This window comes from Benincasa hispida, chromosome 6 (genome assembly GCF_009727055.1).
Source record: "Benincasa hispida cultivar B227 chromosome 6, ASM972705v1, whole genome shotgun sequence".
In the NCBI taxonomy this organism is placed as follows: Eukaryota; Viridiplantae; Streptophyta; class Magnoliopsida; order Cucurbitales; family Cucurbitaceae; genus Benincasa; species Benincasa hispida.
Genome location: NC_052354.1, coordinates 2062826 through 2087275, shown reverse-complemented (window position 1 = coordinate 2087275; position 24450 = coordinate 2062826). Strand labels below are relative to the sequence as shown.

At 30.6% G+C, this 24450-nt stretch overlaps 1 pseudogene; it reads left to right on the top strand.

Moving 5' to 3' along the window:
- The first annotated feature begins 1541 nt into the window (after positions 1-1541).
- On the top strand, positions 1542-8017 carry LOC120079886 (annotated as a pseudogene).
- Positions 8018-24450: the final 16433 nt, after the last annotated feature.

Here is a 24450-nt window from a genome sequence, read left to right as displayed (position 1 = left end):
AATATTTATTTATTTTGGGTGAAAAAGAGTATATTATATATTAGCATAAACAACTAGAGATCCTCCTAACAGATGAAAGTTGCTTGGGGATACAATTCAAAGGAAAAAAAAGCTGTCTTCAAAGGAAGACGAAGAGGTATAAAAAAGACTTGGAAGCTAGACCTCCAAATTTGCCAGATTATAGTAATTTTGTTATAGCATCTTTCGTAGAAACAAAAATCCACCGGTCCAATAGAAGAAACAATACTAAGGATTTCTTCTACAATGTTTCTCACTTCCGCGAGATCTTTACAATTCTTGTTAATATTCTTGATGATTTCTAGGCAGTCTGATTCTACAATTCTAGAAGGGGTAGGGTGCTTTGATTACTATGATGAACAACATTTTGTTAATTACATTAAAGAGATTAAATTACATAATTAGACTTTGAATTTTGACTTTTTCTTAGGTTTGTCTAGCCGGTTTTGAAACTTTCAATTTTGTATCTAATGAATTTTTGAACTTTACAAATGTCTAAATGTTAAATTTTAATTCTCTATTCCAAATGTTTTTTTTCCAATAATTTATTAAATTGAAAAAATATTAATTTTACTTTTACTTTTAGTTCAATTTTCTTTTGGGAAATTCGTATGAATGGATCAAATTTCGAGGTCCACTTGAAATTTAGCACAACTTTCAAAAACACTTGAATTTTGACCTTCTGATGATGTCAGACACATGTGAAATGTCTGTTTAGTCCCCAAAACGCTTGATGTTGCACATGCATCGCATATTCTCGTTCGTTCATCTCGTTTTGGACTCATTTCTCTCGTGCCTTCCTCTCGTTCTTCATCAGACGATCGAACGTTTTAAATTTTAAATTTTAATCCGTCGGCTTCTTCCTCTTTCTTTTGCCTTTCTTTTTCTTCTTTTTTCTTCTTCTAGCTTTCTTTTCTTCTTCTTTTTGAATTCAAATGAAGGAAAAAATTCAAAAGAAAAAAAACTACAAAATTGATGAGGAAGAAACCAGAGGAAGAAGCGAGAGGAAGAAATTAGAGGAAGAAACGAGAGGAAGAATTCAAAATAAGGGAAAAAAATCAAAGAAAAATGATGGAGAACAACGTGAATTGGGGAGCGAGATGAAGGAGAAGAGGAGCGAGAGGAAAAAGTGAGAAATCTGTGTTGCGTCTGGCCTCGCGCACATTTTGGGTTAAAATGATACTTTCGCATGCGGCTGACGTCATCAGGAGGCCAATTTTCAAGTGTTTTTGAAAGGCGAGTCAAATTTCGAGTGAGCCTCAAAATTTTGACCCATCCGTACAAATTTTCATTTTCTTTTGTCAAAACCTTTTTTTTTTTGTTTGAAAATTTGTCAATTTTATTTCTTAACTTTGGATGTTATTTCAATAAAGAAAATTAAAAGAAAAAATATATCATATTTGAGAGTTATATATTCTCTCATCCTCCACCACTTTTATCGCGATTACTTTAAGGCCACATTTACTAATCCATAATCAAAATTGTCACAATCGTAATAGATTTACATTCGTGTATTAATTGTAATGAGCCTCAACTGCAAAGGTAACAAGATTCCTTTGATTGTGTTTATACTGATGCAATTGTAATAAAAAGAATCCATTGATGTTGTCTACTTCCATAAAGAAACGTAACAAATAGACTAAAGGATGAAAAGTTAGTAAAAAAGAGGGCATGGATCTCTTGTATTAATCAAACGTAATTGGATTGATGATCTTCTCCTCCGCAATAGGACTACATTGTTCATTATGGAGTTCATGAATGGGGCCCACATTTCATTACGAGTACATAATCAGTAAATAACAATTAATGTAATCGAATCGGACCCACTTTTCAAATTACCATTGATGAATTACGTTTACAAGAAAAGAAACATGACCTAAAGCTCCTCTCTTACTATTAATCATATTTTGTTACTTAGTCCTCTTCACGTAAGCAATCATTATAGCCGGTGGTGGTTGCGAGCTCAGTTGTAATCAAGGCGGTCCGATCATGAACTATCCAAAGAACCAACTTATTATGTCTTGATGATCTGCATTGTTGCGACTGTGGGAGGACTCGTTTTAGATTATGATATTGGTATTTTTGGCAATTATATTTATTTGTATCTTCTAACTAATCCTCTCTCTTTATCTCGTTTTCATTTCTCTATTTTTGTTTTTTTAATGATCAGGTGGTGTCATCTCTATGGCCTCGTTTCTACAAAGCCTTTTTCCTTTGTTTATCAGAAAAAAGCTCTAGTCACTTCTACTAATCAATATTGCAAGTTTGACAGTCTTACTCTCACCACTTATCTTTATTCGGTTGCCCTTTTGGTCTCTTTTATAGCATCTTGGGTCACCAAAACCTTTGGTTGTAAAAGGTTTACGCTTTTTGGTGGCTTTGTGTTCTTGGTTGGTTTTGTTAATGTTGCAACTCAAAATATTGTCATGCTCATTATTGGTTGTATTTGTTTAGGTAATGGTGTTGGATTTGTAGTTGAGTTGGTTCCACTTTATATTTTAGAGATGACCCCATCAAAATATTGAGGCACTTTAGTGTTGTTTTTCAACTTCCAATTACGTTTTGCATCTTAGTGGCTAACTTAGTTAACTACAGTATTGCCAATATTCATGGTGGATGAAGGTGGCGAGTAAGTTTGGGAAGTGCAGCAGTGCCTACTTTGTTCATCACTCACACAACTCTTTTCTTTCTTGGAACTCCAACCTCAATGTTGGAGAAAAGTGAAATTGAGAGGGTAAAAGTCATGCTTCAACATATTCATGGTGTGTCTGAAAAGGATGTAGAGGTAGAATTTCAAAATATTGTAGCAACAAGTATGCCTGCTAAAGCAGTGAAACATTCTTAGAAGAATTTGAGAGAGAGACAAAACAGATCACCGTTGGTAGTGTCCATTTTGATCCCATTGTTTCAACAATTGACTGGTATTAACGTGGTCATGTTCTATGCTCCTGTGTTGTTTATGTTAATGCTAGGGGTGTTAAAAAAATAGATAACCCGAAAAAATCGATCAACCCAACCCAAACTGTGTGCAGGTTGGGTTGGGTTCAAATAAATAAAAATTTTATGGGTTGGATTGGTTCATGGGTTCATCTAATATAACCCAAGCCAACCCGAACCAACTCGAATTTATTATTAACTTTAAAATATATATTTTTTTGTTATTTATAACACAATTATTTATACATATATAGATTTTAAATTTATTTAATTCAAATATATTTTTAATAATTTATTCTTCAACAACTCTTAAAAGTAGTTTCTTTGCATTTTAGAAACAAAATTTTCACTATATAAATTGAAATTGAGCTGTTAATCTTAATTCAATATATGCTAATAATTAAATTAGATTTTTACATATTTACGTTTTGCTTCTTTTTAGAATAAAATTTTAAATAAATGACCCGATTAACTCAACCAACCCAACCCAAATATTTCCTGGTTGGGTTCATTTTTTAATAAGGGTTATTTGGGTTGAAGAAATTTACAACCCGAACAATTGTATTGGGTTTAAAAAGTCTTTCAACCAAATCCATGAACACCCTTATTTAATGCAGTTGCCCGACGAACAATGACATGAACGGAGGCTCCAAGGAAATTTGAGGGGAAAGGAAGCTCTGATGAACTTGGACAAAATGTATGGTACGAAATCAACAGCGGCAAATAGAAAACCTGCAAAATAGAAACTCGTGAAGGAAGACTGAGTCGTGGATCTCACTCTCTTCAAGACGTTTCGTGGCTCTGCTCGATTTGCAAGTAGTTGTAAAGGATACCACGTCGTCCCAAGGATAAAACACAAGTAGTTGTAAAGGATACCACGTCGTCCCAAGGATAAAACAACCCAGATATACACCTATCTCAATTGGAACTGCACTAGAAGTCGATCGGAACTCTCACACCTCTCTAGACTTACTGTGCTCAAAAAGCTTGAAAGGAAAGGAGAAGAAAAATACGATTGATGGTTCTGCCTTCCTTCTGAAGCACTTAAGGCAATTTATGGGCCTTGAGAGTGCGCAAATAAGGGGTAACATGCTTACGAAAGCAAAGAGTGGAAATGGAACGGAAAATCAGAAAACCACGACAAGATCGAATGACCATGATGGAAATACTTATTTTTAAAATAAAAATAAAATAAAATAAAATAAAAATATTCCATACATAGGTGTTCCACGCTATCTAGGCGGATGAAGATAGTGCATGCATGTGGAATGACCACCATACCTACATTTGCCTACCTCCTCACCCATTCTAAAACTTAGGTACCTCTTGGGGCTCAAACCCACAAGGAAAGGTAGGGATAAATAAGGAGGTATCTCCTTGTTGATTTAATCAATGTGAGATTCTCCACTTTCTTTTTCCTTCATTAAAAAATTAAATTTTCACCAACAATTCCTCACTTGATTGAGCAATATCAATCTATATAATACTGTGCATAAGCAAATGTGTCTTATGACTTGAACCTTTACATAGTGAAGATGATTTAGAATATACTAGAATAACTCTTGGTTTTGAACTCTATCTCTAACAACATCACACACACAACATTATTAGGGTATAGTTCAAAAACTCGTGCTTTAAGGCCTAGCACGTGTATCCCAGTTTAATGAACGCTTTTGAGAATTTGCCTAAAATTCCATAGGAAGCGACCCCCACTTCCACATTCACGTAGGTGAGTCTATCACGAGTACTCCTGTAGCTAGGTACCCCCACTTGACATCAAGTATAAATCTCATTAAGGACTAAGTTCAACCTTTCTTACGCTTCAGGATATTATGTTGAGACTCTAGGTCATAAGAAAGAAACTTTGTGTTGTTTTTAGCATGATTCACGTCATATCATTTGTGATCAGTTATTACCTTTTGAACTCGTTTTTTGGGATCTCAAGTTTACAGGTTGGATTTTCCTTAAAAGTGATTCATTTTTCTACTGGCATGAGTCCCATTCTTTTTGAGGTTTTAAAAGCCTTCTTTCTAGCTATCCCTTTCGTCAAAGGATTTGCTAGGTTTTCATAAGTTCGTATGTGATCCACTCTAACTGCACCAGTAGAGAGTAGCAGCCGTTTCCAGCTGTTGTTCCCCTCCCAAGGGCAGGTATAATGGTATTGTGCTTACGATGTATTTAACGTCTCTTTTCGTTGTAATAATGGTTATGAACTTTTGCGATTGCTGCAGTACTATCGCAATGGATCAATATGACTTGTACCGATTTTTCCCATAGAGGAATCTTTGATAGAAGACTTGTAGGCCAACTTGCTTCTTCGTAGCTGTTGCTAGTGTTATCATTTCTGACTCCATCATTGGTGGGCTAAAATAGTCTGTTTCTTGGACTTCCAAGAAACAATTCAACCTGCAATATTAAAAATATAACCATTAGTAGCCTTTGAATCATCTGAGAGGGATTTTCAGTTAGCATTGTTGAACCTTTCCAAGACAATGGGAAACTTTTGATAATGTAATCTTAGGTTATGAGTTTTCTTCATGTACCTCATTGCCCTTTCTAGAGCATTCCAATGCTCTATACTGGATCTGCTTGTGAACCTACATAGTAATCCTATAATATAAGCTATATCAGGCCTAATGCAGTCAGCAACATATCTGACACTGTCTATGATGCTCGCATACTCAGATTGTTTAACACAGTTACCGGTGTTATTAAACAACTTAACACTAGGATCATAAGGAGTACATGTTGGTTTACATTCAAAGTAATTATATTTCTTTAGAATCTTTTCTATATAATGAGATTATTCCAAAGAAATTTACTTTTCAGACCTAGTCACTTTTATACCTAAGATTACATTTACTTCTCCTAAGTCTTTCATATTAAAGTTTGCACTTAACAAGGATTTTACATCATTTATAACGTGAAAGTTCGATCTAAAAATTAACAAATCATCTATATACAAACACATGATAGTGCATAGATTGTTTTCAAACTTATAATAGATGCATTTGTTCACTTTCATTAACTTTGTATTCTTTAGATGTGATTAGATTATTGAATTTTTCATATCATTGCTTAGGTGCTTGTTTCAAGCCATAAAAAGATCTATCTAACTTGCAAACCTTGTTCTCTTGACCATGGGCTATGAAGTCTTCAGGCTGTTCCATGTAAATCTCTTCTTCAAGTTCACTTCAGAAATGTAGTCTTTACATCCATTTGATGAACTACAAGGTTGTTTAGGACAACGAGAGAAAACAACACACGAATTGAGGTGATTTTAGTCACATGGAAGAAGGTGTCGAAGAAGTCTATGTTTTATTTTTGTCTGAAACCTTTAGCTACTAGTCTAGCTTTGTACTAGTCAATTGTTCCATCAGATTCGAGTTTCTTCTTTAGGATCCATTTGCATCCTATTACTTTGTATCTAAGAGGTAGATCTACCAAATGCCAAGTCCTATTTGACTCAAGAGAGTCCATTTCATCATTTAAGATCTAGTTACAGGAACAGAGGCTCCGATGAACTGCGATAAGAACGTAGGGTATGAAATTAGCAATGGCGAACGAAAAACCTGCAAAACAAAAACTTGTGAAGGAAGGCTAAGTTGCGGATCTCACTCTCTTTAAGATGTTTCACGACTCTACCTGGTGTGCAGGCAGTTGTAGAGGATGCCACGCCGTCCTTAAGATAAAACAACCTAGATAAACACCTATCTTTATCAGAACTACACCGGAAGCCGATTAGAATTCTCACACCCCTTTAGACTGACTGTGCTCAAAAAACTTGGAAGGAAAGAAGAAGAAAAATATGATTGATGTTTCTGTCTTCTTTTGGAAGCACTGAAGGCAATTTATAGGCCTTAAGAGAGTGTAAAGAAGAGGTAACATGCGTACTAGGGATGTACATGGGCGGGGTTGGAGGAATTTTATGAACCAACCTAAAACTTCGGGTTGGTTTTAAATGAACCCTATCGATTCATTTTTGAAGAGTTAACCTAACCCAACCCGGTTGGGTTAGGTTAGGTCATCGGTTTTGATTTTTTCTTTTAAGTGAGAGACGGGGGTTTCACACTCATAGGTTTGTTTGTTTTTTTGTTTTTTTTTAATATAAAGTGTTTACTGTTTAAGCATGAAGGGGAAGTGACAATTGTGGAGTGGATTGGGGAGGTGAAGAAATGTTTAGGTGAGGGATGAGGGACGACGAGGAGGGAGGAGAGGAAGGAACGATGGCACCGAGCGAGATGGGCCACTCATAGAGTCTTCCCCCCATTTTATTCACACCATCTATAATGCGCCTTTCTCATATATCATTTTATACAGTTTATAGTAGTATAAAGAAAATCTATATATATAACTAATATTTATAACACACACACCATAAAATTCGCGGTAAGTACAGTTCGCGATAAGTCGTCGTTCAAAGTCGGGTCAACAGTCCTCCTTCGAACATTCCGACACTTTCCATATTATTAAAGGATGTTTAGATAGTAACCCGTAGGACATTCCGACCCAGAATATTAAATGTTTTTTATTTTAATAATATACTTTTAACCCAACTCAACGCCTAAAATAAAATCTAACCAAACCCATCCCTTACGGTTTGGGTTGGGTAGTCCAGATTGGTCGGGTTATTGAGTTTTTTAAACACCTTTAATGCGTACGTATGCACAGAGCAAAAACAGAATAGTAAACCCAAAAAACCATGACAAAATTAGATGACCATGGTAAATTCGGATGACTAAAAAAGAACGGGGCAACGACACATATGTGGAATGATCACCATATCCACATTTGGCTACCTTCTCACCCTTTCTAAAACTAAGGTACCCCTTGGGGCCCAAACCCGCAAAGAAATGTAGGGGTAAATAAGGAGGCATCTCCTTGTTGATTTAATCAATGTGGAATTCTCCAATTTCTTTTTTCTTCATTAAAAAGATTAAATTTTCACCAATAGTTTAAGATTATTGGATTTGGGGACAATACTTCTCTTCTTTCATCCATCATTACTGGTGGAGTCAACTCTTTTGCAACCTTTGTATCTCTCTATGACACTGATAAGTGAGGAAGGTGGATCCTTTTCTTGCTCGATAGATTTATTATGTTCATTTTTCAAGTGATTAATTCATTTTCTTTTAATGTAAAAATATGCTTCAACAATACTTCAAAAAGCTTATCAATTTGATTTTAATAAAAATGGCATTCGTAGATTCTGGTGGCGGTGTTCGTTGCTTTGGAGATTTGGAGTTTTGGAGAGGTTGCTTATTTACCTAAATGGTATAATGGTGTTGTGGTATTCTTTATGTGCATTTATGTTCATCCTTTTGTATGGTTGGTTTCAAGTGAAATCTTCCCACTCGAAATTTGCTTGGCTGCTCAAAGCGCAATGGTCACGGGGAACGTTTTTCTTTTTTATATATTTTTTTTACCTTTTTGATTGTTTATATCTTCCTCACCATGCTCTGTCACATGAAATTTGAGTCGTTTTTCTTCTTTACCTTATTTTTCATATGTTTGAAAATAACACTAGTTTTTGAGTAGATATACAGATCAACAACTTGCTAGTTTAATTTAGGATTTAAAGATTCAACCTTATTAGTAACACTTGTATTTTCAATTCTATTCTTCAAGAAATTAAGATTGACTTCAATCATACACGTTGTATTTTCTCACGCAACAAAGTGCTATATATTTTCCAATTCTTCAAGTAATTAATTAGTTGAAGACTTCCATTTTTTTTAGAAAAATATATTTCAACAAGTTATACACAAAAGCTACAATCATAAAAGACTAAGCTTTTACTCAAATAGTTTTCTCAAAATTTTTAACATAATTATCATAGTTCTCACTTGAAAAGAATATAAAATCATAAAAAGATGCAAAGTAAAAGACAACAATATATTACATTTACCTAAGAAAAGAAAAAAGAAACATAAAAGAACAAATAGAGGCAGGGCCTCAGTTGAGGCTGTGATTCCCTTAGACATTAGGATAGGACCGTGTAGTTAGGCTTAAACAGATCATTGATTCACTTTATGGACCAAGAGGTAAATCCAAATATTAGAAAGAGACAAAAAATAATAAATAAAAATAAATTGAAATTTGAATCAATTTGGTAATTGTCTTGTGTCGATGCTATGTCCTGGTGCGAATAAATATAGAATTCAATATTGTATCAAATAAGTCTTTATATTTTTTATTGTCATTAATAAATACTAAAACTTTTAATTTTGTTAATAGGTCGTTTTATTCGGCATTATTTAAACTTCACGAATCTATTGGATACAATAAAAGTTTTTTAAATATATATGGAATGAGAAAATCGAACTTCTGATTTCGAGGTTAATAATATGAGTACTATACCAGTTGTTTGGGTCCAAATATATAAAATTAAGTTTGTAAACATTATTATGATTATGAGTTTATGTGTTCTGTTATTAACATTAAAAATGTTATCAAATTCCAAACCCAAATTTCAAAACTAAAAAAGTAATTTTAGAAACCTATGTTTGCTTTTGGATTTTGTTAAGAATTCAAATCCGTGCTCTATAAAAAAAAGTGCGAAAAAAATGAGGTGAAAACAAACAAAATTTTCAAAAACACATAAAATTAAAAAGAAATTGTTATCAAATGAATCTTAATACACAAAATTCATAAATTTTAAAATATGTGGGATATGTTAATGACCAATAAGAACATAATTAAAAATTTGAAATCTATTAAACATATACAAAACACATATAAAAATGTAAGGACCAACTTTGTAATTTAAGAAAAAAGAAGAGAGGAGAAAGAAAAAAAAAGAAAGAAAAGTCAAACATGAATTAACCAAGCAAACTTAATTAATTAAATGTTCGTTTGGATTGACTTTTCAAGTATTTATAAATATTTTTTTTTCATTTATAAACACTCATTTAAACACTTAGAAGGTCAATCCGAACACATAATAAGTCTTATAATTTTTTTTGTACAAATCTTAATTAAGTCAAATATGATATTTTCTCTCTGTTTTCTTTCTTTCTTTTTCTTTTTTTTTTTATACAATAAATAATGATAGAGTAGAGAATTTGAACCTCCAAACCTCGAAGAAGGTATTGCATGTCAATTATTATTGAGCTACGCCTACTATGCTTATAAAGCACTAGTCTAAATAATCACGACACATGAAACTAACCTAATTAACCTAGTTCAACTGATTAAGATATATAATCTTGATCAAGAAATTAGAGATTAGAATCTTTCACCTCACATGTCGTTGATTCTTAGGAAGTTTTTGGGGTAAGAAGTGAAGTTGTTTAATTATGGAGCCACTTTGTCACGAGTTAATAAGTCATAAAATTTATTTTAATAAATCTCGGGGCTTATAGTAAGTCTAAAATGATCTCAATGAAGATGTGCCAAAACAAGCATCGCTCAATTGACATCCGAGTGTGTTAGCAACTACGAAATCTGTGGTTCGAATCCCCCAATCTTAAATTATTGTACTAAACAAATGATGAAGAGCAACTAAATACAAGCATTTTTTTGTTAAATTAAAGCAAAATACACTAGAAACATACAATAAATGCATATACTGAAACATACTATCAAATCTAAAGGCATAATTGAAAATGGAAATTCAACCTGAGACAAAAAAAAAAAAAAAAAAAAGATTAAAAAAGATTGAAGAACAGTTGTTGTTGTGAAATAAATTTAAAGTTTAAGGACAAGGTTTAAAAAAAATGAAAGTTCATAGACACAATATAAATTGATCAAACTTTTGTATAATTGAACTTCACAATTTAACCTCAAAGTTTTTTTTTGAAAGAATTTAACCTCAAGTTAAAACATTGCAGATGATCAGTAAAAAGTTTCAAGTTGTACATGTAAAAGAAACTAGAGGGAGGGCCTAATGAAGATTTTGAGAGGGGCCAATGGCAAAACTTGAGCAGAAAAACAGGAAAAAGAGAGAGGAAAAATAATAATAATAAAGAAGAAAGATGGAGAAAAGCTTAGGATGAAGATGAACAGCAATGCTACAAAACCAGTTTTTTTGTTGGGGTTAAAATACTATTGTTCAATTTTAGTTCAAGTATATTTAAATGTTAAATTTTAGTTTTTATATTTTTAATATAAAATTTTAGTTTTTATATTTTTAATAAATCTTAACTTTAGAACTTTGAAATTAATTTTGATAGAAATTGTTTAAATAATAATAAATATTAGTGTAACGGCTCGAGTATAGGAAGGGACATAAATGAAGAGAGATCACATATAAATGAGAGATCCTGAAGATATGAAAATATGGTTAAAAAAAAAACTTAAAAGAATTGAAAATTATTACCCATATCAATAAGGTACATTTTCTTTTTTGGTGGCTCAATCATAAGAACTCCAAAGTTAACCGTGCATAACTTGGAGCAATTTTATGTTGGATGACCTCTTAGTAATTTTCCAAATAAACATGTAAGGATGAAACATGCTGAAAGGACCTATGTTAGTTTGTGGGGATATGTTCACTCTTAGAAGCAGTTCATGATAAGCAAGCATGACCTTATCAAGTGGCAAGGGAATGCTGAGGCCATCATCCGAATTTCTGAGCCGGAGGCATTACACTTAAGTTGCTAAGAATTTGTCAACCTAGTCTCTTGATTTCTCTTTATCCTCTAGAATTTATTGAAACTACGGAGACAAAAATTGAATATTTGGAAGTATATATACTAAAACTGATCAAATTTGTAGGTCTGGAGTATGATGGGGAGCTAAGAATGTATAAATCTAATTAAGATATTCAGATGTACCTGCTCATTTCTCTTTCCAATTGTTCTTTATTTTAAAAAATTGTACAAGTCTCAAAGTACATGAACAAAAATAATATTTTAAGTGAATTTTTTCCACAAACAAAGAACTTTCACCACCTTTCTTCTCTCTTTTGTACTCTCACACCTAAACCCTAATACTACTCTTCGGTAGGGGTGTACATGAGTCGGGTTGGAGGAATTTTGTGGACTAACCCAAAAATTCGGGTTGCCTTTAAATGAACTCTGTCGGTTCATTTTTGAAGGGTCAACCCAACCTAATCAAATCCAAAATTTTTGGATTGGGTTGGGCATCAGTTTTGATTTTTTCTTTTAGGGGAGGGACGAGGGTTTCACATTCACAGTTTTTTTTTTTTTTTTTTTTTTTTTTTTTTTAATATAAAGCGTTTAATGTTTAGACATGAAGGGGAAGTGACGATCGTGGAGTGGATCGGGTCGGGTCAACCCGACCCTAAAGGGAGTAACCCGAGACCCAACCCGATTTTTTTTTTATATAAAATATTTTTTAACCCAACCCAATCCAAAATAAAATCTAACTCAATCCAATCCTTGGGTTGAGTAGTCCGGACTAGTTGGGTTATTGGGGTTTTCTTAACCCCCTACTCCATGGCTTCTGAAACTCTCTTGAAATGTGAACTATGATATTTATTTATTTGACTTAGAGATAGATATAATAAAGATAAGAAAGGGAAGATTTTTCTGTGGGTATTATATTGTATATAGAGCTATATATGCATATGTCCTTTCTCCCTCACCCTTTAGCCTGAGTCTTTAAAAACACAAATATATATGTGTGTATATATATATATAGAGAGAGAGAGAGAGAGAAAAGTAAAGTCTTTTAGGTTCAATATTTTAATGATTTCTTTTCTTCTTTTTCAATCAATAGATTTTGTACAAATTTGTGTCAGTGCCACTGTTTCTTTCATTCTCTCTTCATACCCAATCCTCTCCCCTCTAAATTTAACCACAAAGATGAAAAAAAAAAAAGAAGTGAAGATGATGATTGCCATTTCTCCCTCTCTTTGATTTCTTCTATTGAAGGTGATGATGAACTTTAATGTCTTCCAATTTTCTTTTTCTATCTACATATAGTATAAAACTTTTAAATTTATATTGAAGAACATGCATGCATGGTTATATGAACTATTTGATGATTTTTTTTTTTCTTCATGTTTTATGTTAAAAGGATTTGATGGGTACAGCTGAATTTCTCAAGTAAAAGCTTCTGTCTTCCACCACAAGGTAACAGTAATTTAGATTTTCAGATATATTATTTGAGTGTTTCTTCTCTTTCCATACATCCACTACTTTAATTTCCTGTTTCATATATATATATGTGTGCATGTATTTTTTTATTTTTTTTTTTAAAGAGGACATAGAATGTTTTGGGGTAAACAAAAAAAAAAAAAAAAAAAAAAAACCCAAGCATGAGGCTAATGATTTTAGATTTGTCAAAAAGTTAATAAAAACATGTAATTATTGTCTAATAACTTTCTAATCAAAGAAATCATTTTTCTTTTTTGAAAAGTTAAAAGAAATCATTCTTTGTTATTAAAACTTAAATGCAATTGATTGCACAGTCTCATGGGAAGATTTTCTCTAATTTTCATATTGTTCTCAGCAACACACATCTCNTTCAGATATATTATTTGAGTGTTTCTTCTCTTTCCATACATCCACTACTTTAATTTCCTGTTTCATATATATATATGTGTGCATGTATTTTTTTAATTTTTTTTTTAAAGTGGACATAGTTTGTATTAAGGTACATATAAAAAAAAAAAAAAAAAAAAAGCAATGGGAGTGGTTCCCTTTTTTTTATTAAATAAACGTTTAGAAGTAAATAAAATTGAAATAAGATAGTATTTAAAGTCAATTAGTCTTAATAGATGTGTTAATTTAGAGGGGGAAAAAATTCCAAAGTAGCAATTAACAAATCTGACTATTTTGTTCTCTAATATATCAATCATGTAAATTTGTGATGGGTTAAAATACTATTTTGGTTTTTATATTTTGTAGTTTATTTAATTTTAGTCTATACTTTCAATAAATTTTAAATTTGGAAGATTTTCAAAAATAAAAAATAAGAAAAACTATTTACACAAAATAGTAAAATTAAATATTTTTTAATAGAGGTTGATAAAAATCTATCAGTGTCTAGTAATAATAGAAACTAATAGAAATCTATCATTTGATACCATGTGATAGACACTAATAGAAATCTATCAGTGTCTTTTGCTAAATAGTTTGACATTTTTTTTATTTGTAAAAAATTTCCATTAAATTTAGTCACTTAAAGTTAATTTTTATTAAAATCGATTTAATAATAATAATTTTCAAACAAGAAAATATAACATGTGAATATGTTCCAAAAAAAATTATAGTAAAAATACTAATAGATAATAAAAAAAAATCTGAAAAATAAATAATAAACTAGTAATAGAAATTTAAATTTATGATTTATTGAAAATAAAAATATTGAAATCCAACCTTTGAAATCACAAAGACTAAAATTTGAATAAAAATTAAAAAAAAAAGATTAAAATAATATTTTAACCTCATTAACTAGGAGTTATATATTATAATATATAGTTTCTTCATGATTAGAAATTCATAGCCATAAATTATGTAAGTATTATTCTTCTTTTTATAAAAAATAAAAATAAAAAATAACATAGCCAAGCCCATCAATGGATTGAACATAAAATACTGAATTTGAGATGACAATGTGTTGGAAAGGATGTGTAGATATTAATGCTCTGCCTCTAAGTTTTATGTTATGTAGGCACCAATAACTACAATTATATCTAAAGCTTTCCTATATAAATTAGGCCTGCAATTATCTATATATATATATATTATAAATAAATAAATAAATAAAAAAGAGAAAAGAAATTCAGTCAAAATTTCCTAGTATCTGTTTCTCACTTTAGAGTTGCTGTGAGGTAACATCTCTCTGATTCCTACATTTTCTTTTCCCAAAAAGAAAAATAAATAAAAAAAAATATAACTTTAATTTTGACAAGATATTAGGCAGATTCATTTCATTAAATGTGAGAACTATTCTTAAACCCCTTGATGGATGTGAAATTTTAAGACACCCCCAAAGAAAAGAACAAAACCCTAGAATGAAACCCATTTATTTACTCTCTAAATAATTTATGTAGTTTTGGAGAAATTTGTAAAAATCTTATAGCATATTTATAATTGGAATAATAATAATAATAATGTGTCACGTGATAATTGAATGTGTAAAAAAATAGCATGTAACTAGATGCATCCTAAGCTGCACTTAATTATCACCTTTTATAATTTATGAATCGTTTGTATAATTTAAGATTTTTTAAGGGTTTAATTACAACAATTTCATAAAAATATATGTAATTGTAACAACCACTATATAGTTTAAGAGTAGATTTTACCATTTTCAATACTTTGTTTTTCAATTGGTAAAGTCACTTTGATTTGAAGTTTTTATTCTCAATTAATGTGTTAATAACGAAATTTGTTTTTTCTTGATGTGATTAATCATATGTTAACATTTGATTGTAACTTTGATCCTTCACATTGTCTTAAGAAATTAGGGAAATTTGTACTACTAATTCCAACCTGTTAAAAAAAATTAAGCATAGTTTTCTTAAGGCTCCTTTAAGTAACCATTTTTTTTTGTTTTTGTTTTTGAAAATTAAGTCTATAGACACTACTTTTACCTCCAAATTTCTTCTTTTGTTATCCACTTTTCATTGGTTGTTTAAAAAAACCAAACTAAAATTTGAGAACTAAAAAAAATATTTTCAAAAAGTTGTTTTTATTTTTGGAATTTGACTAAGAATTCAACATGTACTTAAAAAAAAAATGTAAATCATTGTAAGAAATATGGATAAAATAGGCTTAATATTCTTGAGTTGGGGAAAGGTTAAAATTAAGAAGGAAAAGAATGCAAGAAAAAAGGAACAATACATGAGTTATAGGGAAAATTAAAAATGCAAATACAAGGTTTTGTACTAGCTAAAAACATAGGACCCACATAGTACGTATGTTACCTTGGATTTGTCTATATAATCTAATGTTGTACTAGAAAAAAAAATCCAACAAATTTGGCATAAAATTGTCACATGTTCAACTATAGGAAGCAAAAACACGTCATATTTCATATGACCTTGAACAATGGCACATGATATAAATTTGGAAATTTCAGGTGAATTTTGAACTGTTATTTTGAAATAAAACAAGAAGTTGTCTAAATAAATATTTAGATAATAAACTAAAAATATTATAATATCTAATAATTTCATTTTTTTACATCCAAAGAGCGAATTTCACACATTGACAAACTTCCTTTAATAGCCAAAATGAACATAGCTCAATTGACATAAATTATATATTATCCAACCAACATTATTATAAAAAAAAAAAAAAAACTCAAATAATTTCGTATGGTATTTTGGTACTAGTTATGGATGTTTATTTGGAATGAACTTTAAGCTACTTAAAAAGTTCATTTCGAACAAATCCTTTGAACAATATACAAGAGACATAAAGATCAGTAGGTGCAATAAGATATCTCAACTAGATTGACACATCCATAACACTCTCATTATGTCCCAAAACAAAATTTAAAAAGAACTTAAAAACACATCTACTTCAATCTGATAGATAAGTAAAATAATACCATTATACATCAATATATACAATGTGTGTAACTTTGGTCACAACCTTAACTTGAACAAATCTATTCTATAGGTTGTACAATTGTGTTATTAAGTTTAAGGAGACAAGAACTTTAACTAGGTCAATCTTTTCAACTTTATTAAAATGAGCATAACTCAACTGACATAAAACTTGTACTATCATCTGTTGAACTAGAAATCAGTGTTTGAATCTCTCACCCCATACATTGTAAAAAAAAAAAAAAAATTGTGTCAACTTTCGTAACTCGAAAGATATTAGGATTCAAATAATTGTGTTCCATTCCAATCTCTTTTGCTTCCTTAATTACATCAAAGGAGAAACAAGAGAAAAAAAAGAAAGATAATAGATAACAAAGACATTAAGATATCATAGAGATGATGTCCTAGTTGGATTAGATGCAACTATCACAAAATAATTCAATCTCCCAAATGCTTCCATATATTTATAGTTCAATATAAGGAACTCCAAGGATTTCCCTAGGAACCAAACATCACAAAACCATCCATTTCTCTGTGGCAGCAAATGCCTTCACTACTCCAAGCTGATTTCAAAACACTCATGTTGGCTGCATAGACATATAATCACAATCATACTTAGAAATAAATTAACAATTCAAAAGAAAAGTTGACTTCATTTATCAATATAATATAACCTTTTTATTTTTATTTTTTTAACAATATACTATAAGAAAGAAGGATTAGAGGATGCAATGGGACATCTCAACTAGGTACAATTTAATATAAACTTATTTCAATGGTATAATCTCTAAGCATTTTTTTCATCTTTTTCTTTTAACTGGATCAATAGGTACACCCGAATATCTCAATTAGGTCAACATATTCATAGCACTCTCATCATACACCAACATTTTTTTTTCATCTTTGAGTTACCTTCTTTTGGCATTGTATATGTAGATAGATAGATATATATGTTTGAAAAATACCTTCATATATGAACATATAAAGCATATCACTGGCACAAATTTAGTAGTAGGCTTGCTTATGGTAGAAACCAAATCATAAAAGATATGAATTTATAATTGACTTTTTTTTTTTTTTTTTTATTGATCTCTTACATGTATATATTAGTTTTTCTTTGAAATAAGCTTATGAATATGTAAACTATCACCACCATGTCCTTAAAACTTGAGTTTTTTAGGTTTTAGTAAAGTTCATGTTTGTGTTCCTTGTGTCTTTACTTTCCCTTGTTTCTTGTTTTAGTAACTATATCTAATTAATCTCATAACTTGAAAGTGTTATTTTTTTTTATTGTATAAGAGCAATTCATGAGGTAGCCTAAAGTTAAAAATTTCATTCACATTTTCAAATTAACTAAACATAGGGAAGAGCCAGAAAACAAAACCTTTGTCTTCAATTTTTCTTATACTAATTAGTAAATACACACAAATGTATTTGTTCCTCAAAACCTTAAAAAAAAAAAAAAAAAAAAAAAGGAAAAAAACAGAATTGTTGCCAATATTCTAGCCTATTAATCATCACATAATTAGATACCTAATACTCTATGTAATTAGTAAAATGAGAAACAATTAATATCCTGCACACATTTAAACTTAATTTTTTTTCTAGGTCTAACCATGTAATCTAATCCTATTTAAGTTCCAAAAGCCTTCAACATTCAACTAAAATTTAATAATATGATCATTTTTAATGGTTTCTTTACACTAACTCATTTAGTTTCAATCCTATAAAAAAAGAACCTTGTGATTCTATAATTGAACATAACATATTAAAAGAGACAAGATTGAAGCTGGGCATCTCTCCAAGTTCTTTTCTCCAATGATTATATCCTTCAATATTTAGACTAGGCATAAATCATATATAAAATATTTAGTGTTAAATTAACTTTAGCCTACCATTTGAATATTTATTTCATGCTAATCCAAGACAAAAATATAGTATCAAAGAAAAAAGAATATCATATGACCTCATAAACTTGAGGGTTTTCTTAATTTAGAGTTTGGAAATTGAAACAATTCCTTAACTTAATGATTTGTTGAAAGTGTTAATTAAGGGTTGATGGAACACCTTAAAACAAACTCCACATACACAGTAGATACATCTAATCATCTCAACTAAGTTAACACAATTTCATGCGTTTTTAGAAAGTATTCACTAGGCAAACTCATGCCTTTACATTTCTATTCATTATTATTATTTTTTTTTTTGAAAGTATTGACAAGGCAAGATGTTCATTGAAATTTAATTCAATTTTCTATGTGTATGAAGTTTTGTTCTTAATTATTTAGGCCACGTTTGGTAACTATTTCGTTTTTTATTTTTGGTTTTTGAAAACTAAGTTTATTTCTTCTCCATTTTTTTACAATGATTTGCATCCTTCATAAGTATAATGGTTGAATTCTTAGCCAAATTTCAAAAACAAAAACAAGTTTTTAAAAGCTACTTTTTTAGTTTTCAAAATTTGGCTTGGTTTTTTAAAACCATTGGTAAAAAAAGATAATAAAGGAAGAAATTTAGAAGTAGAAGTAGTGTCTATAGGCTTAATTTCTAAAAATCAAAAACCAAAAACTAAATAGTTATCCATCAACGCCTTAGAGATGGAGATTTAGAAATCTATTCAGTCAAATTCATAAGTTTTGATAATTTTCCAAGACAGAAAATCCATAACATTAATAAAATTGTATAAATGTTATCCATATAATATGATAGGAACATTTAAGTTATTGACCATAAACAGCAAATTTTGTTATAATGCAACATATAATCTGGCCTACAATTTTTGTTTCCGTTTAATTTATATTAATGCTTCTAGCCTTTTCATCTCACTTTTTTTTTAAAACTATTTCTGTTTTCTTTACCTAAACTTTTTTCTAAACTAGTTCTGTTTTCTTTACCTAAACATTATTTTTTTAATATTTTTTTCCACACCCAAATGAATTCCCCTGTCCAACATACTCAGTAAGAATTAAATACCTTGTTTTTAGTTAAACAAACTCATAGTTTCTCTCAAATCCTAAGCAAATTAAGTTTTGAAACTTGAAGATTTTAAGTGTTTCTATCAACTAAACAAGTTTAATCTTTTAAAATAGAAAACTAAAAAAAGAAAGAAAGAAAGAAAGAAATGGGCTTAATTATTAGATCAGAAATATAGAAGTTTGAATTTATATCTACAGTTTTGATACCATATTTAGAATGTCACAGAGTATATGTTAGAAATGATGTGTTTTTGTTTCTATATATGTTAAATTGCAAACTATATGTTATTATGAATAAAAAAAAAATAGAATTTAATCCGTATGATTTATAATTAGAATTTAATCTCTTTGGTTTGATAAAACATTCATAAATAGTCTCTGACATAAGGATTATTTATAAAGATTTTATGGAACCATAGGGACTGAAATTTTGTCAAACTATAGACTAAATTCTAATTTTCTTCAAACTATAGGGACCAAATTTATAATTTAACCTTAACTCTATGAATCCAAATGAAAAAACAAATTTGAAATCATGATGAGGACACATATTTAGGAAGTTCCTAAAGCTGTTCTAAGGAAGGCTATTTTACTCGAGAGAAAGAAGGGATAGGATTGAATGATTCAATCAAACCAACTTTCTGATCGAGAATATATATACATACCTTAACCAGTTGAACTAAGGCTAGTAGATAAGTATTAGCAAAAAGGTTAATTAATCTCTCACCACCGTAATTACCAATAAATTAGCTTTACATTAAGGTTAAGTTAATGTAAATCCTTACATTCTTCTTCTCCTCTCTAAATATTGTTTTTCTTCTTTTCCCTATTAGATCAATTAAACTAATCTCAAAAGTTTTATATGAACAAACAATGAAATTAGAAAAGAAAAAATTATATATATATGACTGAAAATTAGATCTTACATATATAAAGTTGGGATTAAATCCTCAGACAGCCATGTGGATTTGTAACTGTTAATGAAGGTGTTGGTTGTTGCTGCAGGTATCCCATGGCTTTGCACACACTTGAAATTCTACAAAAAAAAAAAAAAAAAAAAGCTCAAGAAGTTCTTCAAAATTGATTGTTATTATTATTTTTATTTTTTTTCAGACATTTGGTAAAAAAAAAAAAATAATAATAATAAATACCTGGGAGAGAATCCATATTGGCAATTGAACAAAATCCAGATTGTGGTCTTGCAAAAGAGTCAATGTTGATATCCCAATTTGGAGGCAAATTGGAAGGCAAATAGAAATTATTGCAATAATTGTTGTAATTATAAGTCTCTCCTTTTGAAATCACCAAATTTTTTTGATAACCTGAAGAAGATGTAATCATAGGAGATGGCTTCCACATGATCCCAATAATGTTGTTTTCTTGATCCGACACAGCGGCGGCTTTTTGTACAACCGCCGGTATCGAAGAAGAAGACGGCGGTGGCGGTGGCGGTGGTAGCGACGATGGTTGCGGCGGAGACCGAAATTGTTGGCTCATAATCATTTTCTCCTTAGTCCTTTCTCTAGCTCTTGCTCTTGCTTTTGCCCTAGATTCTTTAGCCACAACATCATGAAATGCAAGATTATTATTTTTCTTGCAATTAGAAGATTTACCCAACAAAATTTTCTCATCAGCCTCATCATTTGAAATAACTTCACATTCTTCAGAATCGTCAAAATGAAATTTTGAAGCAGCTGAAGAAGAAGAAGAAATAATATTATTATGATATTGCCTTGTCTTTGTCAACTCTTTAATAGCTTTTCTCGACTTGGTGAGTAACCAATCTAGGGTTTTGCTAGCTTTGTCATAACCCAACATATCCTGAAGATCAAAGAACTTTCTAGAAATGTCAATGGACAATCTTACTCTTCTATCTCTCAAACCTTGAGCTGTGTAAATCTTGCTATGTCTGTCTTTCTTAACAGTTGTGGTTTTTTTTGTTAAGAAATTATTGTTGTTCAGACCAGAAGAAGAAAAACACTGCCCATTATTATTGTTACCATTTTGAGACATCAAAATTACAGCTTCTTGTTGCTCATTCTTCATTCTTGCTTGATCTTCTTCTTCAACTTGTAGAAATAATGGACCTACTCCTGAGAGAACTGGATCTTGCGGCGGCGGTGTTGGCACGATATAAACCGGTTCGGGTTGATGATGATGTGGCGACGGCGACGGCGACGGTGGAGGAGGAGCTACAAAGTGGTGGTGGTAAGAGGAGGAGGAGGAAGAAGAAGGGAAGTACTGTTGAAGAGGGAAAAGGTGGAGATTGTTGGTGGAAGAAAACATATTTTTTTTTTTTTTTTGTGGTTTGTAATTTGATCAATAGTACTTTTGGGGGTAAACTTTAGCCCTCTTTGGGTGTTTTTTTTTTTTTTTTTTGGGTGACTTCTATTATTATCAAGCTTGTGTAATTAAACCAACTGAGCACCTGCAAGAGAGGCAGCTGCTTTCCTTTTCAAAGAGCTCCACCCAATTTTTTCTTTTTCTTTTTTTGAAATTGCAAAAACCACTAATATAATATAGTTACAATTATACCTTCAAACTTTCAATTGTAAAATAGAGCCCTCAAACTGTAGAAATTATTATAATCGTATAAGTTTAAATGTTCAATTTTTATCATTTGGGAAATCAAATTCTACTACCGTCTTAAGTTTAAGGGTGTCATTGTAACTACCACCCTACTTTCAGGGTAGTTTTTGTAATTATCCCCATCTAAATTACAAATTTTAGTTTTCTTTTTTTGGAAAATAAAATGGTGGGCTAATAAAAGTTTGATGAAGAAATGGCATATTTTGATGTACTAAAAAACCAACACATCACCACTAGTGGAATTGAAAAGACTCAGCTTGGTTTCTTCTCTATATAGAATTAGGGTATTTTTTTTTCCCTCTCTTCTTCTTTGATGAAAAGCATGGCACCAAAACAAGTGGAATATTTAGGGGACAAAAGGGGATTTCCAACTTTATTTAATTTTCCCTTTTTTATTTCTTTATTATTATTATTGATTTATTTATGTTTTTTACAGTTTCCATATGTTGAAAAAAGGTGACATATATAATTAGGGCAAAATCTAGGAGAAGAAATTATGAGGAAAGGAGAGAATGCAAAAATGGGGAGAAGAGGTTGAAAAAAATGTATATAATTGGAAAAAAAAAACAGATGATTTGAGGGTTTTTGCTATTAAATGTGGGAGCAACGTACGAAAGCACAAAAGGAGCACTGATATGTGAATCTTTTAAATTTTGTAAAAAATAAACGAAGCTCTCTTTAATCCCAGATATAGAGTGGGGCCTCTCTTGATTTAGGGCTTAGGGTTTCAGGGAATTAAACAAGAGCAAAATAAACTCAACTGTTGAGGATATAAATAATATAGCATATACCTATATGCCATTAACTTTACCCTTTCATCTCATTCAATTTCAAATTCATATTTTTATATGTGTTATATCAGGATTAATTAGATGTGATATGTACATTTCAATTTTATGAAGTGTCAAAGGCATATTTTAGTGGTCAAACTATTGTATTAAAATTCCCTGGGCATGTGGATCTTTTCATTGATATTTTTACGTTTTCATGGGTTCACATGAGGAAGGAAGGAATTAATATTTCATTTATATCGTAGAAGAATCTATGAAACATGAAAAATAAGTAACAGAATGTCACTAATGTGAATATAATATAAATGACAGACATGTTAACTTGTTTGAAAATCATTAAACGCATATTTACTTGTTAAATTTTTTTTTTTTAAAAAAAATATCAATTGAAATTGATTTTTATCGAAATTTTTGTAAAATTAAGACTTTGATATTTCTGTTGACATCGACATTTTAAACCTTGGGTCAAACTATATCTAGTCGAGATGTAATATTTTTTGGACATCATGTATATTTTGGTCCAGGTTAATCAAATTTCTCAAGCCATCGGGTTTTTGAATAGTCCTACTGTCCTACCTATGAATTATGTGTTTTGCAGTTCTCTATCTTTTGTGCAGTTATATATATATATATAGATAGATATATATATGTTAGAAATTGTGTGTTGACAATATTCGTTTAAGTCTGGTAGTTGTCTCTCGGGTTGCCATTACATTCTTTATATTAGACAATGAGGTTTGTTTCTGGAAATTTTGATCCTACAAATCTAGGGTTACTCTTCTGTGTGTTTACTGTGCATATTTAAAGGACTTTGTCTGGTGTTTTTAGTTAGCCGTTTTCATGAAGAATATCGAGTGCCATTGTCTTGTGAAATACTCAAAGTCACAAGTGTTGTATCGAGCTTTAAAGAGGATGAAGATCGTGTTGTTGTAAGGTTGGAAACTTACTCCAAGTTGTATTGATTTTCATTAATAGACTTCTTGAGAAGGGATTTTCAAGCTTAGGGGGAACCTAAACTGTTCAACTGGAATGGTCTTCATTTGAGAGGGAAAGATAGAGTTCAAGTGAGAAGGAGTCTCACGACTTAAAGGGAGCTTAAGTCTTGTTGAGAGAGAGACTCAATCTTAGGGGAAGTCTAAAAAGGTCCTAGTTAAAGAAGACTGTTTTCACTGATATAATACTTAGGGGGAGCCTAAGTCACTAAGAGAGAGTCTCATATCTAAAGGGAGCCTAGATGAAAAGTTGAGTGATTAAGCTCTACAGGGTCACTGTAATCATGTTGTAATTACAGATAAGTACTACATTGTAATTGCTTATCATTTATATTAGTGAAATTATCTTTCCTGGGTACATTGTCCCTCCAGACGTAGGTGATGTTCATCAAACTGGATTACCAACCTCTGATGTTCTCTTTATTAATTGTTTATCTTTGTTTTAATATTTCGTAGAATGCTGTAATATTGTTCATAACAATGTCTAATGTGCAATAAGTATCCTCTTGTTAATTTCAATATATATATATATATATATACCATTCCTACTATATAATAAGTACATATTTCACACATCTTACATAAATTTTTACATGATATTAGCGTTAAGAATAATTGCACAAATCTACTTCTGAACTATGAAATTTGTTACAATTAGACTTTAGGGATGTACATTAATG